This window comes from Suricata suricatta, chromosome 2, assembly GCF_006229205.1.
Source record: "Suricata suricatta isolate VVHF042 chromosome 2, meerkat_22Aug2017_6uvM2_HiC, whole genome shotgun sequence".
NCBI lineage: Eukaryota > Metazoa > Chordata > Mammalia > Carnivora > Herpestidae > Suricata > Suricata suricatta.
This window is the reverse complement of record NC_043701.1, coordinates 35273336-35292432: the sequence shown is the minus strand read 5'-3', so window position 1 is coordinate 35292432 and position 19097 is coordinate 35273336. Positions and strand designations below refer to the sequence as shown.

At 34.6% G+C, this 19097-nt stretch overlaps 1 non-coding gene across 1 annotated transcript; it reads left to right on the top strand.

Moving 5' to 3' along the window:
* Nucleotides 1–14771: 14771 nt before the first annotated feature.
* Nucleotides 14772–14878, top strand: LOC115286117. The gene has a single exon (XR_003905876.1). It is a non-coding gene; the product is annotated as a U6 spliceosomal RNA (small nuclear RNA).
* Nucleotides 14879–19097: the final 4219 nt, after the last annotated feature.

The following is a 19097-nucleotide window of genomic DNA, read 5'->3' as shown; positions in this document are numbered from 1 at the left end:
TCTGGTATGATAAACAATAGGTTGTGTAGCCCACATCACACATAGGAAAAGAACTTACATATTGAGAATATGTCTGTAACAGTAAAGGGAAATTTCACAGTAGTGTTTCTATTCCAGATTCTGTCAGCAGGAAGATCTTATGGTCAACTAAATTAAGATGATTATACTGTTTCAGAATGTTCACCATTGTCTTACAGACAGATAAAAGCACTGACAGTTACAAAACCAAACATTAATGCTCATGTTAATTTTTTAAAGCTGACCCCAGCAGGGAAAATGAATAAATTGCTTCTTTTTATAAATGAATAACAGGATGTTCTTTTAAAAAATTGTGGGGAATTGTAAAATTAAGTGGGCTTAAATGCCCCACTTTTAAAACTTTTTTTCTTAGCAATTAGATTAGAACAAAAACAAAAAACATTGTTCCACATATTTACATGATAGCAGGGAAAAGATATTTCCATTTTAACTACAAGTACCATATTTCTTTTTGTGATGAAAACAAACGGGGAACATCCTGTATGAAGTCTTGCACATACATCAGATATGTGTAAAGCATGTCAGTTCTTAATAGATGAAAATCACAATATTTAGCGACTCATACTTGAGATTTTCTATACACTGGTAATTGATGAGCTAGTTGATATTATCAAAAATATTCTACCTATATGAGTGATTCTCATGTATTTTATCATGTATCAGTATTACTTATCAGGATTTAATCAAATACAGATTGTTGGACGTTCCTGTCTCTGCTGAGGCCTAAGAATTTCATTTGTAATAAGTTTTCTGATGATATTGAGGTTGCTCATGTAGAGACCACATTTTGAAAACTACTGCCCTACATAATTTATTCTTCAACTTCCCAATAAGAATATATCAACTATTTATTTTCATAATGAGAAAAAAAGTGTAGATAATTTGGTTGCTGTGAATCAGCAGTTCTCTACATTTTTTTATTTTACATATCAATACTTCTTAATACAGCAGTCTGGTTTTTTTTTTTTTTTGCTTATGAGCATTTTCACTGATTATTATAATTCTTGTGAATATTTTTAAAAGAGGACCTCGAGGGTGTCATGCTAAGCGAAATAAGTCAGGTGGAGAAGGACAGATACCATATGTTTGTACTCATAGGTCTAACAGGAGAAACCTAATGGAGGACCATGGGGAAGGGGAGGGGGAAAAAGAGTTGGGGAGAGAGAGGGACGCAAAACCTGAGAGACTATTGAATACTGAAAATGAACTGAGGGTTGAAGAGGGAGAGGGAGGGGGAAGAGAGGTGGTGGTAATGGAGGAGGGCACTTGTGGGGAAGAGCACTGGGTCTTGTATGGAAACCAATTTGACAATAAACTTAAAAAAATAAATAAATTTTAAAAGAGACAATTCAGATAATTAAACAGTTATAATTGTCAGTTTTGAGAATTTGGTGAGATGTGTATTCACATATGGTGCTAGAGCTATCTGTCAAATCAGGAGCTACACTGTCCTTTCAGTCCACTCAGCCCACAGAGATGGGTCCATGTTCTGGTATTGGAAGAAAGGTAACTGCCAATCATCTTGGGCCATTGTTTAATTTTTAGGTTAGAGGAGAAGCCCCTTTAGTACTCAAGGACTGATTCTGTTAACTCTATTTTTATATAAGGAAAAATGTTGTATTATAGTTGCTTACTACCACTTTCCATTTCTTATTACATTATCAAGCCTACAAGTTTCAATACAGCAGACCTACATATAGCCAATCATATCTTCAGCTTACAAAATATATTTTGAGAACACATCCTGTCTTCTCATCATTAGCACAAAATGCTTTCTTATATGAAATTTGGATGTTCATATATCAGCTAATGTTAGACTATCCTATGGTAGTATTATCTCTAAACAGTATAACAATGGAGAAGCACTGGGTGTTATAAGGAAACCAATTGGACAATAAACTATTATAAATTATATATATATGTGTGTGTATATATGTATATATATATATATGATATGAACTTCACTTATACAGTAAGTACATTGGATAATGCTGGCCGACCAATTAAAGAAATCATTCTTACACAAAGAAGTCCTACCCAACTGTTTGATAAAAACAACAAATTTTTAGCATCTGGGTTTTAAAACAAACAATTATAAGTGCTGCTTGAGAAAAAAAGACTTTTTAGAGAATGATGGACAAATTACTTCACCCTAAGTGCTTAGATTCAACAACTAGAACATAAGGAAAATAATACCACCTCATAATAAGATTGTAATTGTAATTAAATCAAGTAGCATATTAAAGAGCAATTAGTCTGTGTCTTGTATATCAAAAGTACTAAAATTGGTCCCCTCAACTACCTAAGTATGTGCCTTATTGCAAATAAAAATTCATGACTTGGATTTCTTAGGGAATTTATGCTATTTGGTCTAATAGTTTATTGTATTTTATTTTCTGTTTTCTAAAAATGAGTACAATACAGATCTCAGTCTATATTACATATAAACTTGTAGAGAAAAAAATACAAAGAAAGTATGTGAAATTCTAAAAATATTTTCAAAGATTTTGACTAAATCGTGAGATAAAATTAAGGAGTAACAACCAGTATCAAAATATTTAAGTGATACACACAATTCAATTGTAATGAGTATCAGTATTCAGATTGAATTCATCTCATATATATAAATATATTTTGTTGAGAGAGAGAGAAAGAGAGAAAAGGTATGCACATGCGAGGGAGGAGACAGAGGGAAAAAGAGAATAATTTTTTTAATGTATATTTATTTATGTTGAGACAGAGAGAGAAGGAGAGGAAGAAAGAGAATTCCAAGCAGTCTCTGTACTCTCAGCACAGAGCCTGATGTGGGAGTGCTCTAACTCAGGAACCATGAGATCATGACCTGAATCTAAACCAAGAATTGGATGCTTAACCTAGTGAGCCACCTAGGTGCCCTCAATAAATTTTTCTCATAAAATGAACCAAAGTTCTTAGGTGAAATGACCGATTCTAGATTGAGGGCAAAAAGTGTACAAACTGAGCCTAGAACATCGTATTATGCCAAAAAGAAAGAAGTGATCAGATTACTAGTTTTATGTCAAAGGACTCAGAAGTCAACTCCCAGAGGTTCTGATTAGTTAAATACAGTTATCTTTGAACATTAGCAAGAATATTGATTACAATGTATTGAAACTCTTCTAGTGTTCTTAAATCTGTAAGTTTAGGATAATAGCAAAAAAATAAAATAACACTACATGTTCATTGATCATCTTTGGAACATGGTAGAGAAGTAATTATACAGGAAAATATAAGTGAATCCATGCTTAATTTTTCTATAGGAACTATATATTGACAAAGTCAAATAATTAGTATAATCAAATAATAGCTATAAGATAAGAAATTTCATGTCTTATAGCTAAGACATGGAAGCAGAAATTATAAAGTTAGAGTATCATAGTTTTCAAACTTTAGTGAATTAAATGTTCTAGATAATGATCACCAGTGGCTGCTGACATCACACACACTTGGTCATTCACACACACACAAACATACACACATCAGGGATTATGTGTCTCCTGGTGGAAGTACAGAACCCCCTAGAATATCAAACTTCAGTCTCAACAATACTCTAGATCTAACTACCATTTTATAGGCTATACAGGGTGTGGAGTGCTATGTTTATTTGACAGCATAAGGATGCATTAAGCAAAATCTGGGGTGTACAGAAAAACTCAACAGAAAAATGAACTGGATTCTAAACAAATAAACATTCAGGGAAGAAAATGGGTAGGGAGAATCAACAGATAAAAAGTGATTTAAAAGATATCCCAATTAAAATATGTGGGGTTTATACAGATTCCAATGTGAACAAATTTTTAAAAATTAGAAAAGATAACCAGAGAGATGTTAATTACATTAAGAAATTATTTTTAATATTATGGGATATTAAAATAATAATATAGTAAAATGTCAGTATGATTACATTGTTAAAACATTTAGAGATCTTTTAGAGTCATATGCTGAAATATTTAAAAGTGAATAAACCACTTTTGAGGTGCATTATGGGTAGGGTATAGGTATACGTGAAGTAAGAGTTGATAATTGCTGAAGCTGAGTATATGAGAACCATTAAACTGTGTGTCTACTTTTGAGTTTGATTGACTTTCTTATAATAAAGTAGTAAGAATTAATAGCTCCCAGTAAGATGAAAATGCACAGTTTCTTAGAGCTTTTATATGAATACTGGTTACAGCAGCAGTTTTAGCAAGCATTTCATTAAATCTTTTCTTGAAAAGTTTTAGGAAAAGTGATAAAATAGCATCAAAATCAGCATTATAATCTGCTATTTATTCCTTTGTAAAAATCACCATCAGCCCACACTTCTACTATACATTTTAAAAAGTTATCTGTCTACTAAGGTCACTTTGAGGAAGCCAGAAAAGTAAGAATGTAAGGTAAAAAATTATTTCAGAAAATGAACCTATTGAGATGTAATACTTAATCTACTTAATGTTTTTATAACTATGTACATATTTCTTAGTTCTTAGGAGTAAGAAAGTAAGCATTTAAAACAAGTAGGAATATTATCTTTTTTAATGATCTTACAACAGAACTCCCATTATAACATGCAAATTTATTGCTTGATTTTTGTGAGTTTTATTTCTATATATATTTTCAGGAATGTATAGTAAATGAGACTACTGTACATTTATGAAGAGTTTAATAAAGTTTAATTTTTGCTTCAATTTTTTTAAAGCTGTTTGAAAAAACTAGAAATTCAGATGAATATTAATGTTATATCTTACCACTGTTATTACTAGTGAAAATTTGAAAGTAACTTCTATTTCAAATCAAGCAAAATAATTTAAATCATAACATTTGTGGGAGAGTATTTTGTAGTGTTGGAAAAAAGCTAACTAAAAACACATCTCTCCACATCCCTGGGTGGCTCAGTTAAGTGTCCAGCTTCAGATTAGGTCATGATCCCATGGTCCTTGAGTTCGAGCCCCACGTTGGGCTCTGTGCTGACAGCTCAGAGCCTGGAGCCTGCTTCAGATTCTGTGTCTCCCTCTCTCTCTCTGTCCTTCCCCCACTCATGCTCGGTCTCTCTCTGTTTCTCAAAAATAAATAAAAACACTAAAAAACTGAATTTCCCAAACCAGAAAACCACTCCACAAAAGTAATAGAGGAAGAGAACACTTTTATTATTGAGTAACCATTAAATCAGCATGTGATGCACATTACAGGCAATCTGCTGAGATTACAAAAACAGGAAGAAATCTCAACCTTTTATATAACCAGGCACATACAGATTATTACATATACGTTGTCAAGATAAACAATAACCAGCCCTCAAGTAAGAAGTTTCAACAAAACCATTTCTCATACTTAGTTCAATTTATTTAGTTGGTGATTGAGATTAGCTAATCAGCTTTATCCAAAGGAGAAGTAAACTTCTCGTATCTTTGTGACAGGAGGTAGTTTTGTAACGTGAAGCAAGGTGCCTGCATATGTTAGGCACCAACCTTTCCACAGAAATCCAGAGACAGTGGTATTATCTCTCATTATCCTTATATTTCACAGAGAAGGCTTCCAAGTACTTGAAAGAAATATTCCTGGTTACAAAGCTGACAGAAGGCCTACTTGCTTTCAAAAGAATTTACATACATATCAAAAAAAGGAGAAAGTACTTTTTAAATTTTATTAAAGAGTTGTTATTTAGAGCAGTTTTAGGTTTATAACAAAATTGAGAGGAAGGTAGATATTTCCCATATACTTCCTGGTCCCACACATGCATATCCTCCCCCAAAATCAACATCACTAACCTGACTGGTATATTTTTTATTTACCAAGGATGAGGCCACATTGACATATCATAATCACTGCAAATCCATAGCTTACATTGGGCTTCACTCTTGGTGTTGTACATTCTATGGGTTAATGCATAATGACAAATATTCATCATTCTAACATCTTGCAGAGCATTTTCTGTGTCTTAAAAATCCTATATGCTCTGCCTATTCACCTCCCCTTCTCCACTACAGTCAATCACTGATGTCTTTTGTCATCTCCATAATTTTGCCTTTTCCTAACTGTCATTTAGTTAAAGTCACACAGTATGTAGCTTTTCTGTATTAATTTCTTTCACTTAGTAATATTCATTTAAGCTTCCACTATATCTTTTCATGGCTTGATAGTACATTTCTTTTTAACGATAACCTGGATGTACTACAGCTTATTTGTCCATTGGCCCACTGAAGGACATCTTGGTTGCTTTCAAGTTTTGGGAATTTTGGATAAAACTGCTAAAAACATCAATATGCAGGTTTTTGTGCAGACATTTAAGTTTTCAATTCCTTTAGGTTAATACCAAAAAGAGAGATCATTGCATCATATGGTAAAAGTATGTTTAGTATTGTAAGAAATGGCCAAACTGTCTTCCAAATGGGCAACATTTGAGTCTCCACCAGCAGTGAAGAAGAGCTCCTGTTGCTCTAGATCCTTGCCAGTATTTGGTATGGACAAGTGTTCTGGAAGATGGCCATTCAAACATATGTGTGGTAGTATCTCATTGTCATTTTAATTTGCAATTCTGTGATGACATGACATGGACATTTTTTTCATGTGTTTATTTGCCATCTTTATATCTTTTTTGGTGAGGTTATCTGCTAAGGTATTTAGCCCAGGTTTTAATTGTGTTGTTTGTTTTCTTTCTGTTTTTTTTTAAATTATATTTTTTATTTCTTTTTGAGAGACAGAGAGAGAAAGAGAGAGTGAGCAGGGGAGGGTCAAAGACAGAGGGGAATACAGAATTTGAAGCAGGCTTCAGGCTCTGAGCTAGCTGTCAGCACAGAGCCTGATGCGGGGCTCGAACCCATGAACTGTGAGATCATGACCTGAACTGAAGCCAGACTCTTAACCGACTGAGCCACCCAGGTGCCCCAGTGTTGTTTGTTTTCTTATTGAGTTTTAAGACTTCTTTTGTAAGTGTTCCAATTTCTCCACAACCTGACCATCACTTGTTACTGTTTGCATGGCATATGTATATATACATGTATATGTACATGTGTATGTATGTGTATGTGTATATGTGTGTATATATATAGTGTGTGCATACAAATATGTGTACATGTAATGATATGTATTCACATGTGGTTATGTATATATATCATTATCATACATATTCTAATTATAACAGGTGCAAGGTGATTTATCATTATGGTTTTGATTTGCCTTTCTCTGATGATTAGTGATATTGGTCACCTTTTCAAATGACCCTACTAGCCATTTGTATGTCTTTTTTGGAGAAATGTGAACTCAAGTCCTTTACCCATTTTTAAATTTTTTTTTCCCCCTCTGGGGCTGTAGGAATTCCTTTATGTATTTTGGACATCAACCTCTTATCAGATACATGGTTTACTAATATTTTGTCTCACTCTGTTGATTGCCTTTTCACTCTGTTGAGTATTTACTTTGCTATGCAAAAGCTTTTGAATTTGGTATGATTCCACTTGTTCTTGCTGTTGCTGCTTGTGCTCTAAATGTCATATCCATGAACTCATTTCCAAAACCAATGTCATGAAGCTTTTACCCTATATGTTCTTCTAGGAGTTTTACAGTTTCAGGTTTTAATCCGTTTTGAGTTGAGTTTTGTGCCTGATGTAATATAGGCGTTCAGTTTCATGGTTTTGTGTTGCAGATATCCAGTTTTCCCATCAGTGTGTGTCAAAGAGACTATTCTCTTTCCACTGCTTAGTTTTGGCTCCCTGCTGAAGATCAATTGATTTGTATATGTGTAGGTTTATTTCTGGATTCTATTCTGTTCTCTTGTTCTATATGTCTGTCTTTATTCAGTACCAACTGTTTTTACTACTGTAGCTATGTTTTGAAATGGGAAGAGTAATGCTTCCAGCTTTGTTCTGTTTCTTCAATATCACTTGGCTCTTCTGGTCACTTTATATAAATATAGAGAGGTCAGGTGTTATACATACATAACATGTAAGAAAATGTGCACAAAAATAAAACTACCATCCAATCCAGGTTTTAAAATGTCTCTGGTAAGAATTCAGTATATTCAAAATGTAAACTCCCTGTAAGTCCCTTTTAAAATGTTTTCCCTCCCCCCCATCCGAAGGTGGTTTATGAGGTCAGGAGTAAGCTTGTCTAAGCTACATCAGATGGATTTATTACTTGGACACAAGGAGGCAATACAATTACATGCTCCGCTGTCCATGAACTAACATTTGCATAGTAACAAATTATTGACAGACTTTGAAAGAAGTTATGTGATTGGTCACTGATCATAGTGTATATCTGCTTTTTACATAGTGATTTGTGGACTACAGAACTAGTGGTGGAGGGCACTGGGTGGCTCAGTTGGTTAAGTGTCCGGCTTCGGCTCAGGTCACAATCTCGTGGTTCGTGGGTTTGAGCCCCGGGTCCAGCTCTGTGCTGACAGCTAGCTCAGAGCCTGGAGCCTGTTTCAGGTTCTGTATCTCCCTCTCTCTCTGACCCTCCCCTGCTTACACTGTCTCTCTCTCAAAAAATAAATAAAAAATTAGAAAAAAAAGAACTTGTAGTACAGTATATGTTTTATGCACTTACTCGCAGTTAATATACCATAATCATTGAAAGTGAAACCACATTGGTTTGGGAGCTGGTATTATTTAACTAAACTGTAGTAACTGGAATTTCATCATATCAGAATGGGCCTGTGCTTCTGTGTCTCTCGTGGCATTCAGTCTCCCATTTTCTGAAGTTATATCTGAAAAAGGGATGCTGGGAAAGAAACTAGACTACAGGAAGGGAACATTATTAGGACATAGTTCAAAAACGTTGAGTTCATTCTATTGAAATATTATATGATGCATACTTATTTACTTAACATAACATTCATAATTTTCACATTACCAATATTTAACAACGTGATTTTATGGCTTCATAATATTTCATCAAACAGCAACAGATAAATTTTACTGAGTGCTTCTACATGGTAGACACCGTTCCAAATGCTTATAGTATTATCTCATTAATCCTCTTAATGTTTTGAGATTATCACATTTTATAGGTGAGAAATCCAAGGTAAAGAAAGATTATATTAAGACTCAAAGATGCACAGTTCATTAGTGAGAAATTCAGATTTCAGTAGAAGCATTCTGATTCTAGTGCCCTTTCCTCTTTTTCACTAGTCTCTACTACAATAGTATTTATTCATCCTATACTTTTTTCTTGGGTATTGAGCCTTTTACACTTTTCCTCTGTTTTTTTTTTTTTAACAGAAATTCTTATATTCATTCATGGTTTTCTTTAGGAAAAAAATCCATAAATTGAATTATTTCATCAAATTTTATGGATTTTTCAAGATTTTTGTTTTATTTTGCAAATCACTTCTTGAAGATATTTGTTTCAATTTACATTTTCATTAAAAATGCATTAGACTGACCATTAAAAAAAACCCTCACCAAGGGTTCATAATTTAACATATCTCTAGTGGCTTTATATCTTTCTTTGTCAGTTGCTTTTGTTATTCTTTGCCTATCTTTGACTGGGCTTTTTTCAAATTATGAGTGTGCTTTTTATATGAAAATGATAATAAGCTATTATTTTACAAGGTGGATATATTTTAACCTTTTACATTAGTATTTTACTAGCTGTTCTGTTGCTTGTAAGGAAGTTGTAGATTGTCTATATTTGTTTTATAATTGTCCTCTTTGTGCGGCTTCTGGGTGGCTCAGTCTTTTATGTGTCTGACTTGGCTCAGGTCATGATCTCTTGGTTTGTGGGTTTGAGCCCCATGTCAGGCTCTGTGCTGACAACTCAGAGCCCGGCACCTGCTTCAGATTCTGTGTCTCCTTCTCCCCTGTCCCGCCCTCACTCACGCTCTGTCTCTCTCTCTCCCTCTCTCAAAAATAAATGAACATAAAAAAATGAACATAAAAAAATTGTCCTCTTTGCTAGATGAGATAGAAATATTGTGAAAATGAGGGAAAGTAAAAGGAGCATCTATGAAAATAGGTTAGAATTTATTTCAGTACTGTATGGATTTTTAAAAATTCAATATACAAAATAGTATTGGAGGTATAATACAAAAATATAATTATGCAGAACAGTTTCAAGATCCAAAGTTCTGAGCAGATCTGTAAGGAATAAGATGGACCTATCATTGCAACTAAGGAAGAAAGAATAAAACTTGCAACGGAGTTGTGATTTATTGCTGAGTAATAAAGCCAGAGATATTTAGATTTCTTTCATTTAGGGGTGAGGCCAGGAAAATGATGATTAAGCTGAATCCCCCTTAATTCAATCACATCGTATCCAATCAAATAGGTGAAAAGAAGTAATAACAGCATTTATGTAGATTTTGCATGTTAGAAAACCAAATGAAGAGGTAGCACAATTATTTATGTAATGCAAACTAAACTTTTAGACTAAGAATCTTGGAGTTCACTCTCTTTTGAGAACTTTGGTGTATCTACCTTCAAGACAGTACCTCACTTATATAAAACTAACCTTAAAAGCATTATTAGTATTTGGTATCTGATTATGGAAATGTGTTAGCATGACCATAACACTTCTTTAACTTTTCAATTCCTGACTCTTCCTGTTAATGAATCATTTCAGAACTCACACTTTGTGATTTTTAAAAACAATATTTACCTAGATGGATAATTGACCTGTGTGAATGTCAGAAAAATTTAATTAATGACACACAGAAATTGACAGAGAAGATAATTCCAACTTGGGAAGCAATCAATAATTGATTTGGTGCCCTTTATGATTCTAAAAATTGATTTTGATTTTTTTAATGATAACATTAAAGTTTTGATGGGTATAGGACAAAGTTAATAACTATACCCAAACTGGTTATTTTCAAGCCAAATTACTGCAAAATATATTTAGCTATGTTTTCTCATCATAAAAGATGAAATTATAAAACTTAGATTAATTGTAGGATATTTTATGTGTAAATTTTCTTTTCCTTCTCTGCCATTCTAAATGGAACTCTTACTCTTTTATTATTATTATTATTATTATTATTATTATTATTATTATTATTTAGAGAGAGGGGGAGAGCATGAGCAGGGGAGGGAGCAGAAGAAGAGAGAAAGAATCTTAAGCAGGCTCCCTGCTCAGGGTAGAGTCTAATGCAGGACTCAATCCCATGACCTGGGGATCATGACTAGAGCTGAAATCAAGTTGGATGCTCAACCAACGGGGCCATCCAGGTGCCTGGAACTCTTATTCATAAAAGCCTTCATTCATTCTCTTCACATTTAATATGAGCAACATGACTAGAAAAGGAATTTCCAAGCTATTCTAAGTTTCCTTAAATATTGCACTATGCTATAAAATTACTTACCCAGTTCCTTTAAGATCCTTAGCAGTGGCACATTAAGTGGTCCTTTTGGTCAAATATTAAATGAAATGACTCCTCACCTCTTTCTTCTTTCTTACAGAATACCCTGAAGAGTATAACAAAAATTATTTTCTTTTTTTCAGTATACAGATGTAGTGAGTAATTTATAACTTAGCCAATGAAAATGGTACCAATTTCGTAGTTTATTCATGCAGAGATTACTAAATTACCGAAAGTTGAAGAGTATTTTTAAAGCAAGTGTGTTATTTTTAGATGTTTTACTTCACTAGTGAGTTTTTAAACATTTTACAAGAATATCTCAATCAATCAGAAATTATAACCCAAATAAGCATAATCTGGGGGATTGTATAGCCTCTAAAAATGTGTTATTTACTGTTAAGCTGTCCCCAAATTCTCGCTTTATGCAGAAGAAAACATCTGGTCACTATTTCATTGCTGAAATTAATTGTCATCAAATTTTCACAAATTATATTTTCACCCATGCCCCTTGCAAAGCCCAGGGACTACAGACTTGTCCAGTTATTCTGACCCATCTCCCTAGGTAAATAAAAATGGAAAGCAGTTATTTCCTGTAATAAATTAACCCATCACCTGCTAACCTCTAAGGTTGCATCTCAGTAGCTATTAGGCTGTCATTTAAATTTTATTTTCTTATAATAAACCCACAAATGCCCAGTTTGTCACTGTTAATATCAAGAATTATTGAAGCCTGATACATGGTATATTTGCACTATTGAAAAATGTCACAGCAAATTCCTTCTGAAATCATACTGACTACTACTTTCATCTAAAACATGGGAATTGGTATAATTCCACTACTTCTGTAACTTATACTTCAATTTCCAGTTTTATTTGTAAGAAAAGAAAAAGATCTTAACAAATATAATTGAAGAAGGATTGAATTGCTTACTTTATATTTTATGCCTCTCAAGCACTTTTGCTTCAGCTGTGTAAATATACTTCCTAACCCCTTCCACCCTTTCCTCATCCTTACCTCCACTGACTGTGGCAAATACATTTGTTTGCATTATTTTTTGGTTTTGAAAAGCTTTGTAATATAAAAGAAAGAAACATTCCTGACAAAGTTACAATTTGCTCAGTGATAGAAAGAGAATGCTTCTCTATTTTTTTTTGAGAAAATGTAAATTAGAGAATGAGAAGATATGACAGCTGAACAAGCAAAGATAAAGAAGTAGTTGGCCAGGGAGCCTTCCCTAGAAGAAAAGTAATATCTTTTTCTGAGCATAACTCACACCACACAAGTCAGCAAATGAGAGAAGTCTGAGAGCAGCAATGATTCAGAAGTGAGAATTAATTGTTAGAGAACCTGCATATGGTCTAAAAATGACAAATCATCCTGATTAGTACAGTGTATTACTTGAGACTCTAAAATGTTTTTGTTCCTTTTAGAAACTTGCTCTATGTGATTATTTCTTCTTAATAAATACCTATTTTCTGCAGGCTAGCGTTGGAATAACTGTTCTACACCCCATTTTGATTCTGCCACACTACTTACCATTTCCCCCACATTGTCTCACAAATATTCCCTTTGCTTAACACATGGCCTTATCTCATAGGTACATAATGTCTATTGAATTGAATGATGGAAAGAATGTATACAATCGTGTGTTTCAGAGCTAGCAGCGAAAAATAACCTCATTTTTCTAGATGTTATTTCCCACTATGTTTTGTTTTGTTTCTCAGACACAGAGTGTGAATGGGAGAGGGGCAGAAGAGAGGCAAACACAGAATCTGTATAGGTTCTAGGCTCTGAGCTGTCAGCACAGTGCCCAATGCAAGGCTTGAACTCATGAACCACAAGATCATGACCTGAGCCAAAGACAGATACTTAATTGACTGAGCTACATAGGCATCCCAAGCCTAACTTTATTAATGAAGCCTCCTTTCATATCTCTTGCCCTTATCGATCATTCTTTGTTATCGGTGCCTACACCTGTCATACATAACACTCAACCCAAATGTGGATACAATGTACATATCTGGCACTGTACACAGTTGTGCTTGTGTATTCATCTATGCAAATAAATTAAATATTAAACAACTGAAGGATCAATGTCATGTCTTTCATTTCGTATGCACATACATATAACCTAGTGAACCATTGAGAATATAATAAGCTTACAATAAATTTACAGACAGAAAAGAATATGCAATCAGACATAAAAACTTGCCTAGCAGTTATATTACCATTTTTTTTTCAAAATTCTTCATGTTTTTCTATTATTGGTAGGTATCCATGGACACTTTTAACAATAAATTTAAGCATTGCAAAAGGCACTGGAGTCAAACTGGAGAAGTAGAATGAAATATCAGTAAGGTACTCCTCAACTAATTGGCAACATGTGATATTATATTGAGATGTTTTAAGATTTTATAGAGCATAGTTCCAGGATGCTAGAATTTTGACTCATGAATCATGTATCAAAGCTCTGTATGCACATAATAAAGTTCAAAATACCTCTTTCTTGAATTAAATAATGTGACGTCCCAAAGAAAATAATAGGTACAGTGTGAAGGACAGTGTTCAGAGATTTTAAAGCTGTTCACATTTGAAGATATATAAACTGTAATGTAACTCCAATGACTAATGGAAGATTTGATTGACAGAGGTGATGATTAGAAAAGTAATAAACTAAGACCCGTGAGACAATTTACCTCTGGAGTATTGAAATCTTATTTCATGCTTGTTTGTAGTTGTTGTATGCTTGTTCATGCATGTTTTGCTTAGTCACTGTTTTTCAGGATGTGCAAATTACACCTAAAAATAATTCCAGAATCTGTTTACTTTTAGTTGGCAAAGAAATAAAAAAAAGGAGCTTCAGTGTGAGATGCTTCCTTGTGAATAATAAAATTACAAGTTTAATATCAGGCTTATATAATCACCTTTGCAGAATAAAAAAATTTTGATTCCCTCTTTTATCAAATTTAAAGTCCACAGTAAAAAAAAAACTTATCTATGCTTATGTAAATATGTAATTTTAAATAAAAACTAAAAGGGGCACCTGAATGGTTCTGTTGGTTAAGCATCCAACTCTTGACTTCAGCTCAGCTCATAATCTCATGGTGGTGAGACGGAATGTAGCCTTCCTGAGATTCCCCCTCCCTCCCCCTTGGCCCCTCTCCCACTTGAGTGCACTCACTTTCTCTCTAAATAAATAAATAGATAGATGATAGATGGTTAGATAGATAGAAAGATAGATAGATAGATAGATAGATAGATAGGTGGATAGATAGATAGATAGACAAAATTAGGGTGAAATACTTAAGTTCATTGCTCTTAGTCATTGAAAATGAGCTATAAACATATTTTGACCTTTTCTAATTGCCCCTGAAAGTCAAGAAACCAAATAAATACAACAAAGTCAATCAATTACTTGATTAAAAAGTAAAAGAAGTACTCACTTTGACAGCACACATACTAAAATTGGAATGATACAGAGAACATTAGCATAGCCCCTGTGCAAGGATAACACACAAATTCACAAAGCATTCCTTATTTCCAAAAACAAAAACAAAAACAAAACCAGTTAAAAAGGTTTTTTTTTGAATCTCAAGGCCAGCATCAGCCTTCTGTTAGTACTCTTGGGTACCCTCAGAATCCTGAGCAATTAATGCATATAATTTCATCAAATGTTCCTCATAGTCTATCTACAAGCTAAGGAAAAAAACCTAACAATTTCCATCCCGAACTTGGCCCTTCAACTTACAATGAGCTGTAGCATCTGGAGCTGAGGTGACAGGACTGGAGCCTACCTTTTTCATCAATGAGCGGATTCAGACTCCAGGGACCTTGAACTAGCCACTCACGCTTCCCAATCTTTGCTTAATTCATGGAGTCTCTAAAAAAGATAATAAAGCAGCTTTTGGTTTCAGAGCAAAACTTAGTGCCAGTGTTTGGATCAAAGTACAAGCCTCTTTTATCAATGCCTTTCACCATCTCCCTCCCTCCTATATCACAAATTTGCAGAACTTCACAGGTCATTGCTGACAGATACCAAGACCTGAGACTACTGTGACCTCTATTCGGAGGTCTCTTCTGACAACATGATCATGCCACACTCACAGTGCACACACCCCTACCCACCCCCTTTCCCAGGAATATATTACGACATTGAAGAAAATCTAGTTGAAAATTTAATACAAATTTGGTTATGACATGATTCCAAGTTTAATACCTTGAACACTGGTTTAAACTGAACCACATTAAAGCAGCTAATTGAAAGGATTAACAGAGAATCACAGGGAAAGTGATACTCCCAAACAACTCCCTCTCATTATACTTCTTTCCTCAAATACCCTCTTTTGCTCTCCTAGATCTTCCCTTTTCCCTCTTAATCCTCTCAACAGAAGGATACTACTCTGTTGGGTCAAATTCCAGGGCACCATACGGCTATATTTACAAGTGGAAGAAATTACTATGTTAAAAATTAATGTGTTGCTTTCTCCTTATGGTTTTTGTTGACTCTGTGCCATGGGATTCAGTAAGGTGTAGCAGGGCACCCTTAGCACCCTGCTGCCAAGCATTCTCTTATAAGTATTCTCTATCTCCAGCTTGCCACGTAAGTTCTGGTTATTCTTATATCAGATTCTCTTAATTTCTAAGCCACATTATTGCTATGACCTGCTATATGGTCGTTCCGCCTCTGATATTTTCTCTAACTTTCTCATTGCAATCAAAGCAATTGCCATGCTTAACATCTTCTAGTGACTTCTGTTGTCTTCAAGATAGCATCTGCATTCTTGAAATATGGATCCTAATGCCTTCATTTTCTAGTTCCTGTTTACTCTTCCAGCTTTTTTTTTTTTTGTATCTCTGCTCATATTCTATTTACCACACTAGAAGGAAGGAGTTACAGAAGTAGGTGGCTTATGATGCATTTTTTCCATTTAATTATAGGAACACTGTCAGGGTAATAAAGAAGGTGAATGACCTAATCTATTCCTGTTAAGTGGACCCAAGCATCTGGAAATTCTTGAAAGTGAGATTACATTGAAGAAGTACATTTCTCACTCCTGCTTTGCTGGTTACTTCCCAGAAAAAAGAAGAGGCATGTTCACTACCTACTATAAAAGTAGCCAGTTCCTACAGTCAGGCTGCTTTCAATTGCATTTTCAATTTTCAATTAAATTGCAAAATTACATTTCACAGGAACTTCCCTGGGCTTTGAAGTCCAGGTTGGTACCCTTCTTGTAGAGCTGATTATATGTGGCTGACATAGCTGACTTTACTTCAGTAGCGGTTGTTTATCTTACAGTAATCGCCCATTTAACCAGTTTATTGCACAGAGAAAACTTGTTAAAGTACAATTGTAAAACAGCTTTACTTCAACCTGTTTACTGCCTTCAGATGTCTTCTGCTGGATCTCTTTCACTGCCCTTTGGCTATACCTCAGGCAGATCCTATAGCTTCAAGTTCATTCCCAGCTAGGGAAATCACCTCAACTTCAGGTAACAAAAATTTTAGCCTCAACTAAATTAAACTTTCAGAATTTCATTTAATTCAAAGCTGTGTTCCTCTCCAGCTCAGGCCTGACTTTCAGATTGAGGGACATGCGGTGAAGAATGGCATCATGGTCACCTTATCACTTCTACCCCCTTTGCTCCCACCTCTAAGTAGTTTTCCTCCAGTCTTTTTGTTGTTGTCCTTACATTTTTGTTGTCCTTACATTCCTGTTACACTGCCATGCAGGCATGGCCTCAGGATGGCACTTGGCCTTCTTCATTGTCTATACGGCTCATAGAAAATATCAAACACCCTGTGCCAGCCAGTCATAGATGTGCCAGCTGCTCGTTGTGTGGCTCTCTCCTTCTCCTGCTTTATTGGCAGCTCTAGCCAGACCTCTCCACACTTGACTGAGTGAAATGGAGCCACTGCACTCTATGGGCACATGTTAAGCCCTTCCAATTTCTTTACCACCATGATTCATAAAGACTGAGATTGTATAGAATCACCAGTATTACTTAGCACCTGCACATAATAGGCATGAAATAAATATTTGTTGATTAACAAATGAATGAATTAGGCTTGATCTGATAGAAACCAAAAAGCCAGTTCTCAGTTGAGTACTTTGATCATTTTTATCAAAAATCTTTTTTAAAAAAATCTTTCCTTTGACCAGCAATCAAAATTCTAGAAATGTATCTTAAAGAAATAACTGGGAAAATGCTCACTGATATATGTACAAGGATAAACATTATATAACATTAACAAAATGAAAATTATCTGCATGCTTAATAATAGTGGATTGATTAAATAAGTAATGGTTTATGCAAACATTTAGAATGTTATTTTCAATTAATTTTGTATGTGTATGTAAATGTATATTTATTGGTATGAAATGAGACTTCAAGCAGAAAATGACAATGAAAGAAAGAGGGGCACCTGGGTGGCTCAGTTGGTTAAGCATCCAGCTTTGGCTCAGGTCATGATCTCCTGGCTGGTGAGTGTGAGCCCTGCCTAGGACTCTGTGCTGACCGCTCAGCTCAGAGCCTGGTGCCTACTTAAGATTCTGTGTCTACTTCTCTCTCTGCCCCTCCCTCACTTGCACCCTGTCTCTCTTCTCCCTCTCTCAAAAATAAACATTAAAAAGAGAAAAAGAGAGAGAGACAGAGACAGAGACAGAGACAGAGAAAGAAAGAAAGAAAGAAAGAAAGAAAGAAAGAAAGAAAGAAAGAAAGAAAGAAAAAAGAAAGAAAGAAAGAGAAAGACAAACCTGTGACTTGCAAACAGATAAACTACAACACAATTTAAGTGCAAAGAAAATGTTGTAGCATTTTAGGACTCATGTATCAGGCTAAGATAACAGTAGCACTAATAGCTCCCAGATCCTTATATTTCAAAGGCCATTGACTATTCCAGTAAGTTGGTTATTTATAAATCTGATAAATCTCTGCCCAGACCATGCTTGCTAACTTCTACAATAAAACCATCCATAACTAACTCCAGTTCCTGAAATCCTATTTGTACCCTTTCCTAACTTCCCCTAACTTCTCTTGCCCAGCACATATAATAAGCCCAGCTTTGTATATTCAGTTGTTTAGATTATAAGATCAACAAAATCACTAAATATTCTCAAATCGTTCTTATTTTTACTACAATATAAAATAATTTTATCCTAAATATTTGCATGGTATTTTTTAAACTTCCATTTGGAGTATCTGCATGACAAATACCTTTTAAATTATGAAATAAATTGCTTAAATTAATGAATATTCTTAATTTTTCAGAAAATTAAGATTTGCACAATTATAGATCTTATCAATTTTATTTCATTCCCAGAGAATATAAAGGTATCTATTTTTTTAAAGGTGCTTCTGCAAGGCAAGGGAAACAATCAAGAAAACTAATAGGCAACCGACAGAATGGGAAAAGATAGTTGCAAATGACATAGCAGATAAAGGGCTAGTATCCAAAATCTACAAGGAACTCACCAAACTCCACACCCAAAAAACAAATAACCCAGTGAAGAAATGGGCAGAAGACACAAACAGACACTTCTCCAAAGAGGACATCCAGATGGCCTACAGGCACATGAAACAGTGCTCAACATCACTCATCATCAGGGAAACACAAATCAAAACCACACTGAGATACCACCTCACACCAGTCAGAGTGGCTAAAATGAACAAAGCAAGAGACTATAGATGTTGGAGAGGGTGTGGAGAGATGGGCACCCTCTTACACTGTTGGTGGCAATGTAAACTGGTGCAGCCGCTCTGG